Source organism: Thermobia domestica, chromosome 18 (assembly GCF_964235325.1).
Source record: "Thermobia domestica chromosome 18, izTheDome1.hap1.1, whole genome shotgun sequence".
NCBI lineage: Eukaryota > Metazoa > Arthropoda > Insecta > Zygentoma > Lepismatidae > Thermobia > Thermobia domestica.
In genome coordinates, this window is record NC_137471.1 from 161,331,462 (window position 1) to 161,347,671 (window position 16,210).

General features: G+C 36.5%; 1 protein-coding gene across 1 annotated transcript in view; it reads right to left on the bottom strand.

Annotated features, from left to right (window-relative positions):
- Positions 1 to 15,371, bottom strand: part of LOC145675605 (uncharacterized) — a 46,626-nt gene extending 31,255 nt beyond the window's left edge. Inside the window, exon 1 of the mRNA XM_081746140.1 lies at positions 15,234 to 15,371. The gene's annotated coding sequence lies outside the window, so the exon portion shown is untranslated. The remainder of the gene's footprint in view (positions 1 to 15,233) is intronic.
- Positions 15,372 to 16,210: the final 839 nt, after the last annotated feature.

The window sequence follows — 16,210 nt, forward strand, 5'->3', positions numbered from 1 at the left end:
TAATTTTACAAACGTTATCGTAGAATATATATATATAAATATATATATATATATAAATCAGGAGGGAAGGCGATAAGTTGCCCTATCCATTTGCGAATGCTTTTAAATTCAAGTACTGGGGACGATTGTGAAGACTCAAAATTGTTTTGTGTCATATTGAATCAAATCTTGTATATAATTGATACAAATTTATCATGGTAGAAGTATTTCAAATTGCTGGATACGTCTACTCAATATTATGAGGACTTAATACGCCACTCATTCTTGAATGATTTTCTGCAAACGCAGGAGGATGTAGGAAAGCCTTAAAGATATATATATATATATATATATATATATATATATATATATATATATATATATATATATATATATACATATATAAAATTATATTAAAATTGAATTATTTTCTACGAAAGTTACCGTGGAATATTTTAAAGAAATCGACCGGTATCATTTCCTTATTCTTCACTAATATTAACTCCATAGTAGTAGGAGTGGCTTTATATCTAGCCGAGTCAGCAGTTTTTTTTAAAGGTCAGGGTTCAATGATCTACGGGTATCTAGGACCATCTACTCTAAATTTTGGCAGAGATACTTAACTTTGGGGATCAAAGATCAAGGCCCACTTCTGAAAGAAGGGTGTGTGCCCAGGGCTACGGCCCAGGGCTGGATAGAACCACTTAGGGTACTATGACCCCACCTTACGTTATCTCGTTTTCTTTCATGGGCATAAAATTACCAAAAATTATAAATTCCGTAGGTTTTCTAGAAGGGCTATCTAATTTGGGGGTCAAGGATTAAGCTCAATTTTTGACAGGAGTGTCTGTGTCCAGGGACACAGTCCAGGGCTGTATACGACGATCTAGTGTACCTTGACACACCTTAGCATCATCTCATTCCCTTTCACAGGTAAAAAGATAAAAAATATAAATTTTGGAAGTTTTTGACACAGAGTAAAGAGAGGTACAGTGTGTCCCACAAAAGATGAATATTTACATTAAAAGATCGGAACTCTATTCTAAAAAGTCAACGAGAATTTTGAAAGACAGGGGTATGAGTGAGCACGGAGTTCAGTGTACACTAATAGACATTGGCCTCCGAACCTAATATTCCGTCAGGATTAACCACATGGCATCATCAATAACGACTGAAATGAGCGTGAGCCAATCGTCATCAGACTGCAGAGCAATTGTACATTTTATGATCCGATGAATCACAATACTGCCTTCATCACATCGATGATCTAGTCAGAATCCTTTCTCTTCCATGAAAACAGCTGCTCGAAACGTGTAGAGCAGAATGACAGCCCGATGGTGGCTCCATTACAATTTTTAAAAAAAATCATATGTTCATCCATGGACCAACTAATGCGTGTGGGGGCAACATTACGGCTTGTAGCTTTCGGCAGCTCACTGCTGAGCACGTACATCCATTCATGTCCACGATATTTTGAGCCAGGAATGGCATTTTACAGAGGACAACACGCCTTTCCATAAGGAAAACCTTGTGCTACACTGGGTAGATCAGCAGAGTGGTGAATTTTAGTAACCGTAATGGCCACCAAATTAATCTGATCTGAACTCAGTTGAACATCTGTGAGATGTCACTGAAGTCAGATTCGAGCTCGCCTACCCCCTCCGCGAAATTTCTCTAAGTGACCTGAGTATATGGATGTGATGTGTCATGTTTCTAACCACCTACCAAGATTTCATTGTTTCCATGCCAACCGCATTGGTTAGGGATGGGCAAGAGTCGAGTTTCGAGCCGAGTCAAAAGTAGTTTCCTCGAGTCGAGTTACTGTTTTTGACATCGAGTTTCGAGTCGAGTTTGATACATGGCTCGCTCGTTTAGCTCATTTTGAAATCATGGCCTGATTAAACTGGAAAGCGAAAGCCAAGAGAAATGTAAGCCGTAACGTGGAATACTTTTAGTGTTGCTCACGAGAGCGGACACTGCTTGCATCTCCCCTCGTCTCGATAACGAGACCACAATAGATTTTTAAAAATAAAAAGACAGCCTCAAATGTCGTGAGCACATATATATGTATATACATTAGCTTTTACCATCAAGGCTGAGACCTGCACGGTCGTAATTCTGAACCTAAGCAGAAGCCCAACCCGGGTAGTGATGCCAACGGTCTCGGCTCAATTCAACTGAGCAAACAGCTCGAGCCGGCTCGGTTGGGATGAGCCATCGACTCGGCTCAATTGAGCCGATGGCCTGAGCCGGCTCGTTCGGGATGAGCCACCGAATCGGTTCGGTTCGGCTCAGGCGAGCCATCGGTTTTTTGCGTCTCGGTTAGGTGAGGTGTTGACTCGGCTCACTTCTCGGTTCGGCTCGATAGTAGATGAGCTGTAAGCCGAACCACTCAATCCGTTGACAACCCTGAACCCGAGCCGAGCACCGCGGTGATTCAGGTAACTGCTAACTCCAGAACAGAAAAATAACAGGGTTGCCGGGATATTCTAAGATGGATATAGGCCTATACATGATGTGTCTCATGTAACCCCTCTTTAATCAAATTGATGTCGGTATCAATTTATCTCCTGGTACACACTTTTATGCTATAGCCGTGTTGAAGCAGCTCTCACGTTATGAATACTGGTAATTAATTAATTAATACGTAAAATTTACCATATTTTTCAATATTTTACATATATATATATATATATATATATATATATATATATATATATATATATATATATATATATATATATATATCGAATTACCCCCCCCAACCATAATTATCAACAATTAATCACCTTGTCTTTATATTTGTGACTGTATAGCTGCGTTGAAATGGCTCTCATTATGAATGATTAATAAAAGGGATAATTTAAAATTGATCACTTTTCTGAATATCTTATCATATAGCCCAGTCAAAATAGGTTTTGTGTCGGAACAAATTCCCGGAGAGCTGAATTTTTTCCTGTTGATAGACTATGATGAGACATGTAATTTCCCAAAAGTCCCCGGTTCTCCCCCTTGTGCTTTCCCCCCAGCCCCCCTTAAATGTGAATTTGCCGTCTCTCAGAAAATTAGCCATAACTCCGAAACCAGTGGAGCAAATGCTTTGCATTTTGTTTATTTTCTTTGTCTAATGTTAAGCTATAAAAAAGGTGTCTTTCATTTTTCTAGAAAAATGTATAGTTTCGTGGCAATTGTGTCTTAAAGAGAAAACAACAGTTTTTTGGCGGGAAAAATTCCCTGTAATTTTTTTTCTACGAGGTAAAGTAAAAAATGTTTCAAATGAAAGTTTTAGATCGAATTCTAAGCTTTAAAACGAGGTATGTATTGTCACAGTACGTAAATCCAGAGCTGAGTAATGTAGCTTTGAACGTCATAAGAATATGCTTCAAGCCTCATAGGAATAAGATCAGAAAATGCCAGTTTTGATTTGGGGGGACTATTCCCTACCCTCATATTGGGCTTTCCATTATCCACCACCTATGGACCCGCCCTGTCCCGGACTGGCAACAACCGGCAGCTTTCTTATATTATGAGTTTATTTTAATTTCTATACTTTTAAATAAATTCATAACAAGAACAGCATCACGGCCCACCCACCCACCACTATTACCTAAGAATACTGTGTGCAATGTTTTCTAATATTCATTTTAAAATGAAGCCAGATTATCCGTGTAATTGATCTTCAAAATCTTCATTGTATTGAGGTACATTGTTGCATGATAACCCATTACAGTGCTCACACATAGCTGAACAGGTAAAGTCAGATATTCTGCAGCTACCTGACACACTGACTTGCAAGAGCATGAAATTATTGCTAGGAGGTCATCAGGAGCAAAAGGTTTCATACTTAGTATCGGTCTTAAGACTCTTCTTTTTTCATCACTTTCTTTGATATATTCATGTTTCCAACCCCAATCAGTAGAATTAAGTTTGTTCCCCAACCACAATTGCACCTGTAAGTACACACTGAAGAGGTGATGACGACACGCTTCTGAGGTTGGTGGTAATTTAGCTAAATCAAAGTTTGACTTCAAAGAAGTCTCTGCAGTTAGTCTTGTAAATCTGAAATAACGAGCTTCGTTTAAAGTTGAATATTTACTTAGCCCGTACATTGAAAGAACAAACTTTTCTTCATTCTCGACAAGAGTATCTTGTGATGCATCTTGTTGCAGGAAACATTGTGCCTCCTCACATTTTGCCTCTGTGGTTTTTTGAATTAATTCAACTGCTTTTATTTTCCCAATTCCTAAAAATGACGGATTTGTATCACAACCAGAGATAGCATGGTCAAAAAGGAGAAGTTTGTCTATATTTTTGTTGGATCTTTTCAATTTATCGATATCAAAACAAGTGCTTGATGGGTTCTTTCCTCCAACATCTTTTCGAAAGAAAATGGGTCTCTTCTCTGGTGCTAATGCAACTAGCAATATTAAAATGTCCGTGTCATTTCCAGCAACAATCACTCTGGAAAAGGTATCAAGTTTGTCAATTCCAGTCCTTACAATTTCAGTATCAGCATCTTCTTCAGCTATAACTGCTGCTAATCCGACCTTTCCAACTCTTTACATGTGCATTCAATCAATTTCTTTTTGTTCTTTCTGTTAGAAAGAAAAGGTTCTTTTTTTACGACACATTTAGTATTTTCGTCGAACTGTATTTCGCATGAGGAATATTTCAGTGTCCTCCTTTCGTGTTCTTCATCTTTCGTAGTCGCCTCTTCTGGATAACCATCGAACACCACCGTACAATTATTTCCATACTTGGACAGTACAAATGAGAAATAGTTCCTAACAATATCTCCATATGTAGCATCCTTAGGCCATGAAACATAATGAAGAAGGAAACCCCCGTCGATAACTATCCCAGCATCTTTTAAGCATGGTTGCTCAACGATTCCTTCCGAAAATACTTTAACTATAGATGATTTAGTTCCTTTCCGAAGATAAGTATAATCAAAAATCGATGGAGGTACAGAAGACAATTCATATTCCAAATACATTTTCAGTTTATTCGGGCTGTCACATACACATAAAATTCTATTAAAAAGCTGTTGTGGATTTATGTTCACTTTTAATGATCGAACCGATACAGACTTATGACTGGCTTGAGTAATTACCATGTCTTTTCTTTTGAATTTTAGCTCTCCAAAACTCTTACCTTTCATTTTTTCCATAGCTGCCAAACCCACTTCTTAAGCTTTATCACTGTTAACACTATCATTTGACACAAAGCCTGAATGTAAAGACACGAGATCCCCTGAAAGCTTGGTAAAAGGGTTGTGCTGTCCCAGCCAAAATGTAAATTTCTCAGTATCCTTGTTATCTCTTTCTTTCCTTGATTCCCGCAGTTCAACATGCTGTTCAGTAAAATTTATGACTGTTCCTGCAAATTTATCTAAGGCTTCTTGTATCTTTAAACAGTACGGTGTTCCATGAATCCATTTTGACAAAGTACTATCTGTTATTCCTCTTCCATGCGTCAGACCTCCCACCGCTTTCATTGGACGCATTAGGCATTGTTCTATTATCATGTCTGTCCAAGTTCCTGACCAATATTTCCCATTCCTGCAAACGGTAAAATAATCTTGTTTAGTAAATAACTCGTATTCTTCTTTTGATAGTTTAGATTCGAGTTTCAACTTTTGCTGAGCATATAAATGCACGGATTTAGCATAGGGCAAGTGGCCTGCAGCATGGAAGTATGGAAGCATGTCTACTACTGTACTCAAGTGCATGTTCCAGTTGCCAGTTCTTCCTGCAAATATAAATTTCAACATAAGATCTATGCACTTAATTGGATTTAGCCAAAGCTTTGCTGTCCTGCAAGATATTTTTATCTCTTTAAAATTTGTTTCAATGTTTAAAACAGTTTCTGTAACTTCATCATCCAGGTTAATTTGCTCAAAATCCAGTTCCTTGTCAATAAGCTGCTGACATATGCCATCTAATTTCTTGCAGTCCTCTTCAATCTTTGGATATACTTCTCTCATTACCGTAATGAGAGACGCTGCAGTTAAACAATAAGCTGTTATTCCTCTAGAATATGCATGCCCACTTAACATGTGATTAACAGTTGCCGTACCATAAACAGTTTCCCATAGATTTTGTAAGCCACTTCCTTCCATTATGCGGCCCACTGATCCCATATAAGACATTAAAGGTGAAATCCACCTAACCTAAGAATAACCTTTGATAAGTCACTATTAGGATCTGGCCTTTCTACGACTTCTGTTGCTTTCAGATACAATGGTTGGTCAAAAGTAGATTGATTTAATGCAAGATTGATTTATTTTTCTACATTGATCTGCAGCAAAATATAAAGCATAATAGATAGTAGACATATTATTTGGGTCTAAGTTTATAAATGGTACTGCCATAACACATGTAGATTCAGAAGAATGCTTGGTGCTGCAAATAATGTTCATAAGTCCATTCCAGCCAGGTTGCTTCTTTATACCTCCAATCCAAATTAAGTTTATGGGGTAAAAAATTGTACATAACTCTTCTGTGCTCTTACTAAGATTTCTGAGCTCACTGTACTATTTCGTCGGATTACACCAGCACTGAGGCTCGCTGACTCGGTGGAGCACATTTTTGTTATTTTTTCGTTATGTATCAACTAAATATTATCATAATATACCTCGTTTCAAAGCTTAGACTTCGATCTAAAACTTTCATTTGAAACATTTTTTTTACTTTACCTCGTAGAAAAAAATTAAAGGGAATTTTTCCCGCCAAAAAACTGTTTTGTCTTTAAGACACAATTGCCACGAAACTATACATTTTTCGAGAAAAATGAAAGACACCTTTTTTATAGCTTAACATCAGACAAAGAAAATAAAAAAAATTGCGAAGCATTTGCTCCACTAGTTTTGGAGTTACGGCTAATTTTCTGAGAGACGGCAAATTCACATTTAAGGGGGGCTGGGGGGAAAGCACAAGGGGGAGAACCGGGGACTTTTGGGAAATTACATGTCTCATCATAGTCTATCAACAGGAAAACATTCAGCTCTCCGGGAATTACTTCCGACATCTAGCTTATTTTTACCTTCATTGACTGGGCTAATAGGCTATATGGAGAAATTACTAATTTTTCAGTATTAACATATTGCTTTATTAGTCTGTTTTTGTTAGTATCAATCATTATAAGGAATTCTAGTGACAAAAGAAATCATACTTAACTTTAAATTATCTTCATAATACTCTTTAGTAATATTCCTATATTCTTTAGCTGTATAATTTTCCTATGGTATTTTTAAATTCCTCATATTTAGAATTTCTTGCGAGAATTACCAATATTTGCAAAAAGCCTATTCCGTATAACAATGTTGTTATTTGTATAATATGGGCAGCTCGTGGAAACATAATTGTATGCCACATTTTCTGACATTCGAGTAAGTATGAAAATAAAGTTCATCATTCCTATGCAATTCGATACAATGACACATACCAAACAAGTTTATCTTGTGGTTTAATACCAATCCAGTCCACCTAATAACGTAATTTTACCAGAAGTGACAATTATCATTATGTTCGCTAAATCCACACGGTAAAAATGAAATGAAATCTTCAAGTTAGGCTAAAGGAGACGGTGATGATGAGAGATGAGTGAAATGGAGAAAGTGGAAGGAAACGGGAGAACCCCAAGAAAACCCACGAGCAAGGTTTGTCCACCACAAAGTCCACACGGCGCGAGCTAGGATGGAACCAGGAACTCCAAGCACCGGAGGTGAACGCTCTACCACTGAGGTACCGCGCCCCCCACATATCATGGTAAATAAAGTGCTGACTTCGCTTCTTTATATTTCGTATGGCCGGAAATTCTTTTATCTTATTCATTGGAGGCAAACGTTCTTACAGATTTAGACTGGATTACAACTGAACACGTGTGGTTTATTGTTCAACAGCCCTACAACTATGCAAGTAAACAAGTTACCACCAAACGGAATCTGTAATCAGAGGTCCCTACAGAGGTTCAGACTTTTCTTTACTGAATAGTTTTAAGCTCTTTCCTTTTTTATAGTAGGCAATAAAAGTAGAACAATATTACTTTTCTGCGGCAGTGTGTCATTTATCTGAACAAAGCTATGGTAGTCAAATTTTGCAGACACTCCTCAAATAACAGGAAGAATCCCACAGCTATTTACAAAGGCAATCGGAAAAAGAAGTTCATTTCTCTGCTTTCACGAAATACTTACATGTGTGACACTTTGCGTGCTGAAATTATTATTATTATTATTATCATTATTATTATTAATAATAATAATAATAGCGAATATCTACAATATATTATCATTATTCATACTTTATTTTATTTCTGACAGCAGTGTTACATACATAATTTTGTCTTCTTCAATCACAAGCCACTGTTGTGCTTATCCGATTCAAATCTCTCCTCCGTATCGTTCTACCTATTTACTCAGTAAAGTACTACTAGACTAACATTCATTCACAACAATTCTTTGATCCAATACTTGATCCAATTTGTTTTGTATATACCCACATTCATGTCCAATTCCATCTAAAGAAACTAGTGTAAAAACAATTTTGTTCCCGAGCGTTATAGTAGTGTGTGATTTAATTCCGGATATATGAAATCCCATAAATATGCAAATTACATATGGGCCATTAAAATTAATGAAATATGCATTGGGCCGCGGAAACCTTTGCATTTGAATCAATTTTACACGAATCTCAAGAAAACATTTCGCGAATGTAGCATAGATTGTGTCTTAAAGTTACTCATATACAGACCATGACAGTAGTCTAGGAGACAAAGTTTGTATCTGTCTCGTATCGAAAAAGTGGTGGTCTCTTAGGAAGTGTATATGTACCTGGAAACGTATGCCTTCATGCCTACCATCAGCCATCTTTTGCAGAATTAAGTGAACGAGAGATGTATTTATTTATTTATTTATTACTAAGCTACCAGATACAATCTTAAGAGGCCATTTTACACTGGAGCACTCAACAATTTAACAATAATAACAACATTGGGAAAGGAAGTGGAAGGACGGCGGCCAGGGTCTGTATTTTGAGGTACCATCTCAACATTGACCTGGCGTAACTGAGGAAAATCCTAGAAAACCTGTCAGGATACTGAACTTTGGATTCTAGCATGGGACCTTCCGATTGCGAACCAAAAACGCTGTAATAATAATACATCTTTGAGTTTTACGTCCTACTCTTATGTCGGCTAGGCAAGAGGAGAGGGAGATGAAAAATGAATGAAATGGTGGAATGAAGAAAGTGGGAGGAAATGGGCGAGCCCCGAGGCAACCCATGCACAGTGTTCATCCACCACAAGGTTCATTTGGCGGAAGCAGAGATGGAACCCGGGACCCCATGCACCAGAGATGAACGCTCTACCAATGAGACACGGCGGCCCTTATATTATTATTATTATTAATAAGTTGTTGTAGTATTAGTATTAGTAGTGGCATTAATAATAATTTTATTGTGTATGTATGATACTTGAAGAGAGTACTTGAACTACGCACACGATTCGGCTCGACTCGACTCGAAACTCGAACCAAATTCGAGTCGGGTTGGAGGAAATTTTTCAAGCCGAGTTCTCGAGTCGAGTTCAAAGATGTCTGTTTCGAGTTGAGTCGAGTTTCAAAGAAAAACTCGCTCGTGCCCATCCCTAGCATTGGTGCTGTTCTACTAGCTAAAGTTGGACATACCATATATTAGGTAGATTGAAATAATGATTTTGCTGGTCAGGGTATATTTGAAGCATAATGTTGCAGATGGTTGAGTTCTTATATAATTCTGAGGATTAAGTTACCATGTCCATATTGACAAAATAGTTATCGAATTCTTTTCTAGAAGGTTCACCGGTTTCAAAAGTGTGAGCAGGATCCAGAAGTTTTGGTGAGTTTTTGTATATTAATTGTAAATATCTTATGTGTTAATTTATTTTAAATCGTGCCGTTTCTGCAAGGAAAGTTTGACATATGTTAATAATATGTGTAATTTCTTGCATATGAGCAAACAGCGACAGACTAGATGGAACATCTAAAGTAAAAAATTTGTGCTATATTACTTGGAGAGGTCCTTGTAGGAGGGGGGAGGTCCATGCTTTTTAGTTACGCTGCTCTGTCTTAGGTATATTACAGTTCTTGGAGACGGTGACAGGACTTGTCGTGCTAGAGAGAGGACACTAACGGGATTTATGTATATATTTAAGGCATACTTAGTAAGTAAAGCGAGATGAGTAAATGGTGGAATTATTCGCTGGCGTGAGCTTTTGTTAATGCTTTTTTGTAGAGGAATGTTTATGAAATTTGTGGGTAATAGTAGGTATTAAAATGAAAGGACAGAAATAAACATTTTGTACGTAACTTGCTTTATATATGAGAAAAATGTAAGCGGAAAATTGGGAGCAACTAGAGGAAACTTGGAAGTATGGGTTTCCGATTCTGAGGATCAATTACGCTTCTCGCGATGTAACTCTTCAATCCCCGGAGAAAACAGTATAGCCAGAAATAAGTCAGTTTTATATGACTGATTCACAGATGGTTCCACTTCCCCTCTATTAGTCATAGACACATACAGTACATATCATGCTATTATTCAGTAATCATTCAAATGATTGTGACCTGACTGCCAACCTAAAAATAATAGAGAGAATTGTAGGAAAGTTGTTATTCAGGATTCTTCCTCTAATATTCAATGAAACTAACGAAATGATCACCAATTAGTTACATGTACCAGTAGCTTCTTCTCCTTTGGTTAAAGCTCGCAATGCTCCTTCGGAAGTTAAAGATAACAATGATAATTCACAGTTAAAGGCTAAGTAGTAGTCATCAAAAGAAACCAGGAAGACTTATGAAGAAGTTGGGTTTGATATGCCAGTTTTAACTTCTCGAGTAGAAAAAATTAAAACTAGATGAGACAGGAAGTATGTGCGGAATTACAAACTTGGACAACCGCATTGAGTACAAGTAAACCATGAAGCTCAAATTCAAAATTTAGAAACTGATATTAATAAAATTAGTACAGCTATAGATTTTCATGAAATTAATCTACAGAGTACATCAAGATCATTGCAAGAATAAGGCAGTCCTATGCATTCTTTGGGAAACTAAAAATACTACTGAGTATTTCTTAGTTCTTTTGGATAGTCGTAATCACTAGCTTGATAAATGAGTCAGTGTCTTGCAATAGGGGTTTGACTTCCTTATGATAATAGTACCGAAGTTGTCACTAATCGATTACCTTGTTGTATTCAATCTGTTACGCGTTGAAGTTCCAGCAGTGCTAATGAAACGACTGAGAAGGAAATTCCCTTTAAGCAGACACTTAGTTTAAACGCTAATAATTAAAAAATCGTATAAATAACATGAATTCCTCTAAAAGTAACGCTCTCCTTAGTATGAGTTTGCCCAATATAGTTACTTATTCTTGTGACAAAAGCTACAACGGTATTTTTATTCGGTCCCTATCTAAACATAAATGCTTTTGTTGTTACCACTTCTATGGGAATGATTTACACGCATAACGTATTGTGAGTCTTTCATTTATTGCTCTAGTGGTCTTAGTTACCAAATGACGTTCAATGTTGGAAATATACAGGGTGCTTAAAAATAACACTGACAATTTTGGGAAGTGGAAGATAAGAAAATGTAAAGACCAGCTTGGGTGCACAAACGCTTACTTTCGGAGTTACAGGCTGCCGAAAATATGAAAAAATGAACTTTAAAGTTCCATAGCTTCTATTCTATGAGACCTACTGTGGTCAGATGAAGACCTCAATTAAGAACTAGTATGTGCCCTGTCCATATATCTATATTCAGAATCCTGCGGTATTTCCGCAACAATTGTATATAGTTAGTGAGAACTTCAAATTATATACCTGTAGCCAAACTTCCTCTATAAAATAGTTACGCGGATGCCTTAGGATCCTCAAATATGAATTTTTGGATAGAACACATAATAGTTCTTAAGTCAAGTGTTGACCCGACTATGGTAGGTCCCATGTGTTTGGAAATATGGACCTTAAAAATTCATTTTTTCTGCAGCCTACAACTCCGAATGGAAACATTTGTGCACCCAGGTTGGTTTATAATTTTTGCCTTATCTTGGTATCAGGAATCATCTCCTTAACGTTGTCGGTGCTGTTTTGAAACACCCTGTATACTATTTTTGTAATTGTTGGTGCACCTGTCACTACTAATAGTGTTTGTCAATTAGATCATTGCGTTTCTGGAATGCCAATGTCCTCGATATCCACCAGTGTTCTTTATACAGCATTTACAGTTATACCTCCTTCGAGATCTATTGGAAATGCTGTTCGTACATCAATATCTTTTCCTGATATTCATATGGGTAAAACTTCGACTTCAGTATCGTTCATGAGTGATCACAAAATCAATTTTCCATTTAATTACGTTCTAAGCCTAATACTAATATACGATGAACGTTTCAAATGCAAGATTCTTAAAGATTTCCCCATGTTTTCTTGAGGTCGCCTTGGCGCAGCCCATTTATTTCTACAAAGTTTCCAATGTTGTGGCGATATGTTGCAACTAACTGACGAGAAGCGTAAGGTTATCCAAAGTTGTTTGTTAGGTAAAGCAAGAGCTTGGATGTAATCTTTATCGTCGGAACAAAAACGCAAAATGAATTCATTGACGCCTTTAAGAAACAATGCTGCTCTAGAAAATAGAACGATACCAGAAGTATAATCAATCTTTGATAAAAAAAAAATATTCTTCTGTCTTAAAGTTAAGTGGTTTTTGAGACCTATTATAACGTAAAGGACAAGCCCAACTCTTCTGAATTATTTGAATTAGTTGCTGAAAATTTAACACAATAGGATACTTGTTTCCTCTATATGGGCCAAATCGCAAATGTTTAAGACCTGGTGAAAAAATCTCATTGTTAACGAATGGATTAGGAGCACCTTCCGAATTTTAAAAAATGAACTGTACAAGCGTAGATTTGCAAGGCAAGCTAAAGGTGCGAAAAGAAAGCACTGAAAACGTGGATAGTATTTCAACACAGTAAAAATTTACTTTTAACAATTCTAATAGAAGTAATAATATTTAATATAATATTTATCGAGTAACTCCAATAGAAATTGTAATTAGTGAAATAAGCCAACCGTAGCTGTTGGTGACTTTCAAAACTAGAATAATTTTTAAATAATTTCTTGTGCACAACTATGTAACTGATATTAGAATAATGAGTGTATTTGTGTTGATCTACAACCCAGTGTAATCGAAGAAATATAAAGTTAAATTTCTTCTCAACACAGTTTAGATCACGTCACTAAAGAAAAAGCTTCTATTTATTAAAATATCCCTTCCTATTTTTGAAAATCCCCACAGGGTGTAGGTGTGCGGTTGTAAAATTTTCAGCTTTCAGATGAAGTGGTGGTTGTTGGGCCTTTGTCTATTTCAAATGCAATCCAACCAGGGTGGATTGATTTAAATCAGTCTGGTTTAAATCACGATTTTAATCAAGATTTAAATCATTTGATTTTTTTAAATAAAAATCGTTGATTTAAACCAAATTCCGAAATGAATTAATTTAAAGTGAAAGTAAGTAAAATCCCGTTTCTCTTCTGTTATTTCGATTATGGAAGATAATAATCATAATACAATGAGACTCAATGTATGTAAGCCCAGTATGAAAACGAGTATCATATAGGGAACTATCAGGGAAAATCCCGTTTGAACGGGTTACGGGTGAACCCTGCTTCCTTCTCTTTGTAACACAGGGTTTTAAAATTTCTATTCCAACGGGGAAATCACCATGGACATTCAAGATGAAGACTCTTGTGTCCACGTCTATTTGTTTGTTTCCAGATAATAGGGGCGTATTTAGAGGGGTCCGATCCCCTCTCCGAAACAAACAAAAGAAAATAGATTTTAAAATTTTGGGCGAAATTTATGTACTAAATACATAGAAGTTGCTCGGGATCGTAATACGAGAATTTTAGATGCGTTAAAATATCGAATAATACTTATGATAAAATGGATACTTGACCCCATTGCAGAACATGCCGCGATCTGCGATGTGATCGCAGAAAATTTGCCGCGCCTGTGCAGGAAAAACTGTCAGAGGAAATAAAAGTCAACAGAACATAAAAACGTGCCTGCTATGTATAGATGTCTTAAATGCACGGACAACTCGCATTTGAACTGTTTTTCACGTCACATAAAGCATATTTTTAACAATTACAAGTGTTGTTTCTTCTGGAACTGATCAGCTTGATTTTTTATTTTGGAATTCCTGCAGGAAATTCGTGTTATTATTCAGTTCAAAATCTCTTATTGTCGCGAATTGTGTGGAGGAATTTGAAGCTTTAAAATATAGAAAACGATAATTATGCCTGTTGTGCTGTATGGTTGTGAAACATGGTCGCTTACGCTGAGGAAAAAAACGCAGATTGAAAGTATTTGAGAATAAAATCCTGAAACAAATATTCGGAACCAAAAGGAACGAAAATGAGGAATGGCGAAAACTTCATGATGAGGAACTGCATAATTTATACCATTTACCATACATTGTTAGGGTAATCAAATCTTGGAGGCTCAGATGGGCAGGACATGTAGCGAGAATGGAAGAAAGTAGGAACACTTTCAAAGATTTAACTGGAAGTCCAATCGGAAAACGACCATTAGAAAGACCTAGACGCAGATGGGAGGACAATATTAAGATGGATCTCGCAGAAATAAGAATACAAAATAGAAACTGGATTCAGTTAACTAAGGATAGAAGTCAGGAGAGCTTTTGTGAACATGGCATTGAACCTCCGGGTTCCATAGGTCATAGAGTGAATTAGTTCATTTTAGGCGAAATTTAAGTACTTTATATGTACTTCGTGCTGCTAGCTAGTTCCAATTGTTTAAAAATATGCCCCTGCCAAATATCAGTAACTCTCGTGAAAAGAAAAGTGTCATGTTGATATACATTGCTGTACTTTTTCCTTAATGCTTAAGAAACATTGTTTGGTATTGAAATAGGTTAACGATTGGGGATTAATTCAAAATTAAAATCCAATACTTTCACTTAAATGACATAATTAACATTTAATACTAATTCCTAATGTTTTTTCTTCAGTTCGCGACTTGTATTATACGAAGAAAAACATTTGATTTAAATCAAAAAAATCGATTTAAATCAAAAAATCAACAGAGAGGCTTTCATAGGGTCGGATTTACAATTGACAGATATCTCGAGACTGCCTGTGCGAGAATACTACCTCATAGTAAAAATCGTAATGAAACAAAACAGGAGACTTACTTTGTTGATCAGAGTTTTCTCCACTTCTTGGAGAAGTACAGGAGGCCGGAAATGTTTGTTGTACAGGAAACCGTGGCTTCAGGTAATCAAGTTCGTCATCACTGCTGGAGGACTCCGTCTCCTCAGCCGTTGAAATGCTTGATGTGTCTAAGTCTACAGTTTCAACTGGTAGATCGTGATTTCCATTAAGAAGTAGATATTGAAGCTCATATGCTTCTTTTTCCTGTAAAAGAAATAGCATGATCTTAAACTATGGATCGTTCCATGTGTACAAGTCCTTCACTAAAACAGAAGTTCCCTAAAAATATAAATAAAAAAATAAAAATAAAAAACTCAGACTTTTTTCGTTTCAGAGAATAAAACACAGTGTGACGAATGCAATGAACAGGTTAAGAATTCAAAACGATCCAACACAGTACTGACACTTATTACAGCAAATCGGAACTGAACAAAAGAAACGCTCACGATAGGTTCTGATGACTACTCACATGCCGTTTGAAACTGGAAGACCTAGTGAAGTGGGAAGAACTACCACTGAGCCACCGTGTCCCTGTCGTACTAGTGAAACAACTAATGCATACATTTCTAGAGGAGAATCTTACGTTGTGTGAATTACCGATTAAGCTCGCTGAAACGTCTAGTTTTGAGATGGTTCCTAAAGGAGAAGAAAACAAATAGAGATCCCACACACTATATATTCGTTATAAAGAAAACTTTCAGTACCTCCCAACAAACTGACAAACAAAGAGCTGTTTTGATTTAAACCTGAGTAAGCAACAAGTACGCTTCTGGGGTAAATGTCAATGTGGATACATTTCCTGCTTTAAAATCTGTATCATGGCATGTTGCTCACTGTCTAAGGAACTTTCACGTCAAAACATCTTAGCGCTTTTATGAGTTTTGATAATAACGTTGTTGAAGTTACTGTATTGTAATTCGAATAACTTCTATCTCATTATTCGAACAGTACATCGGTA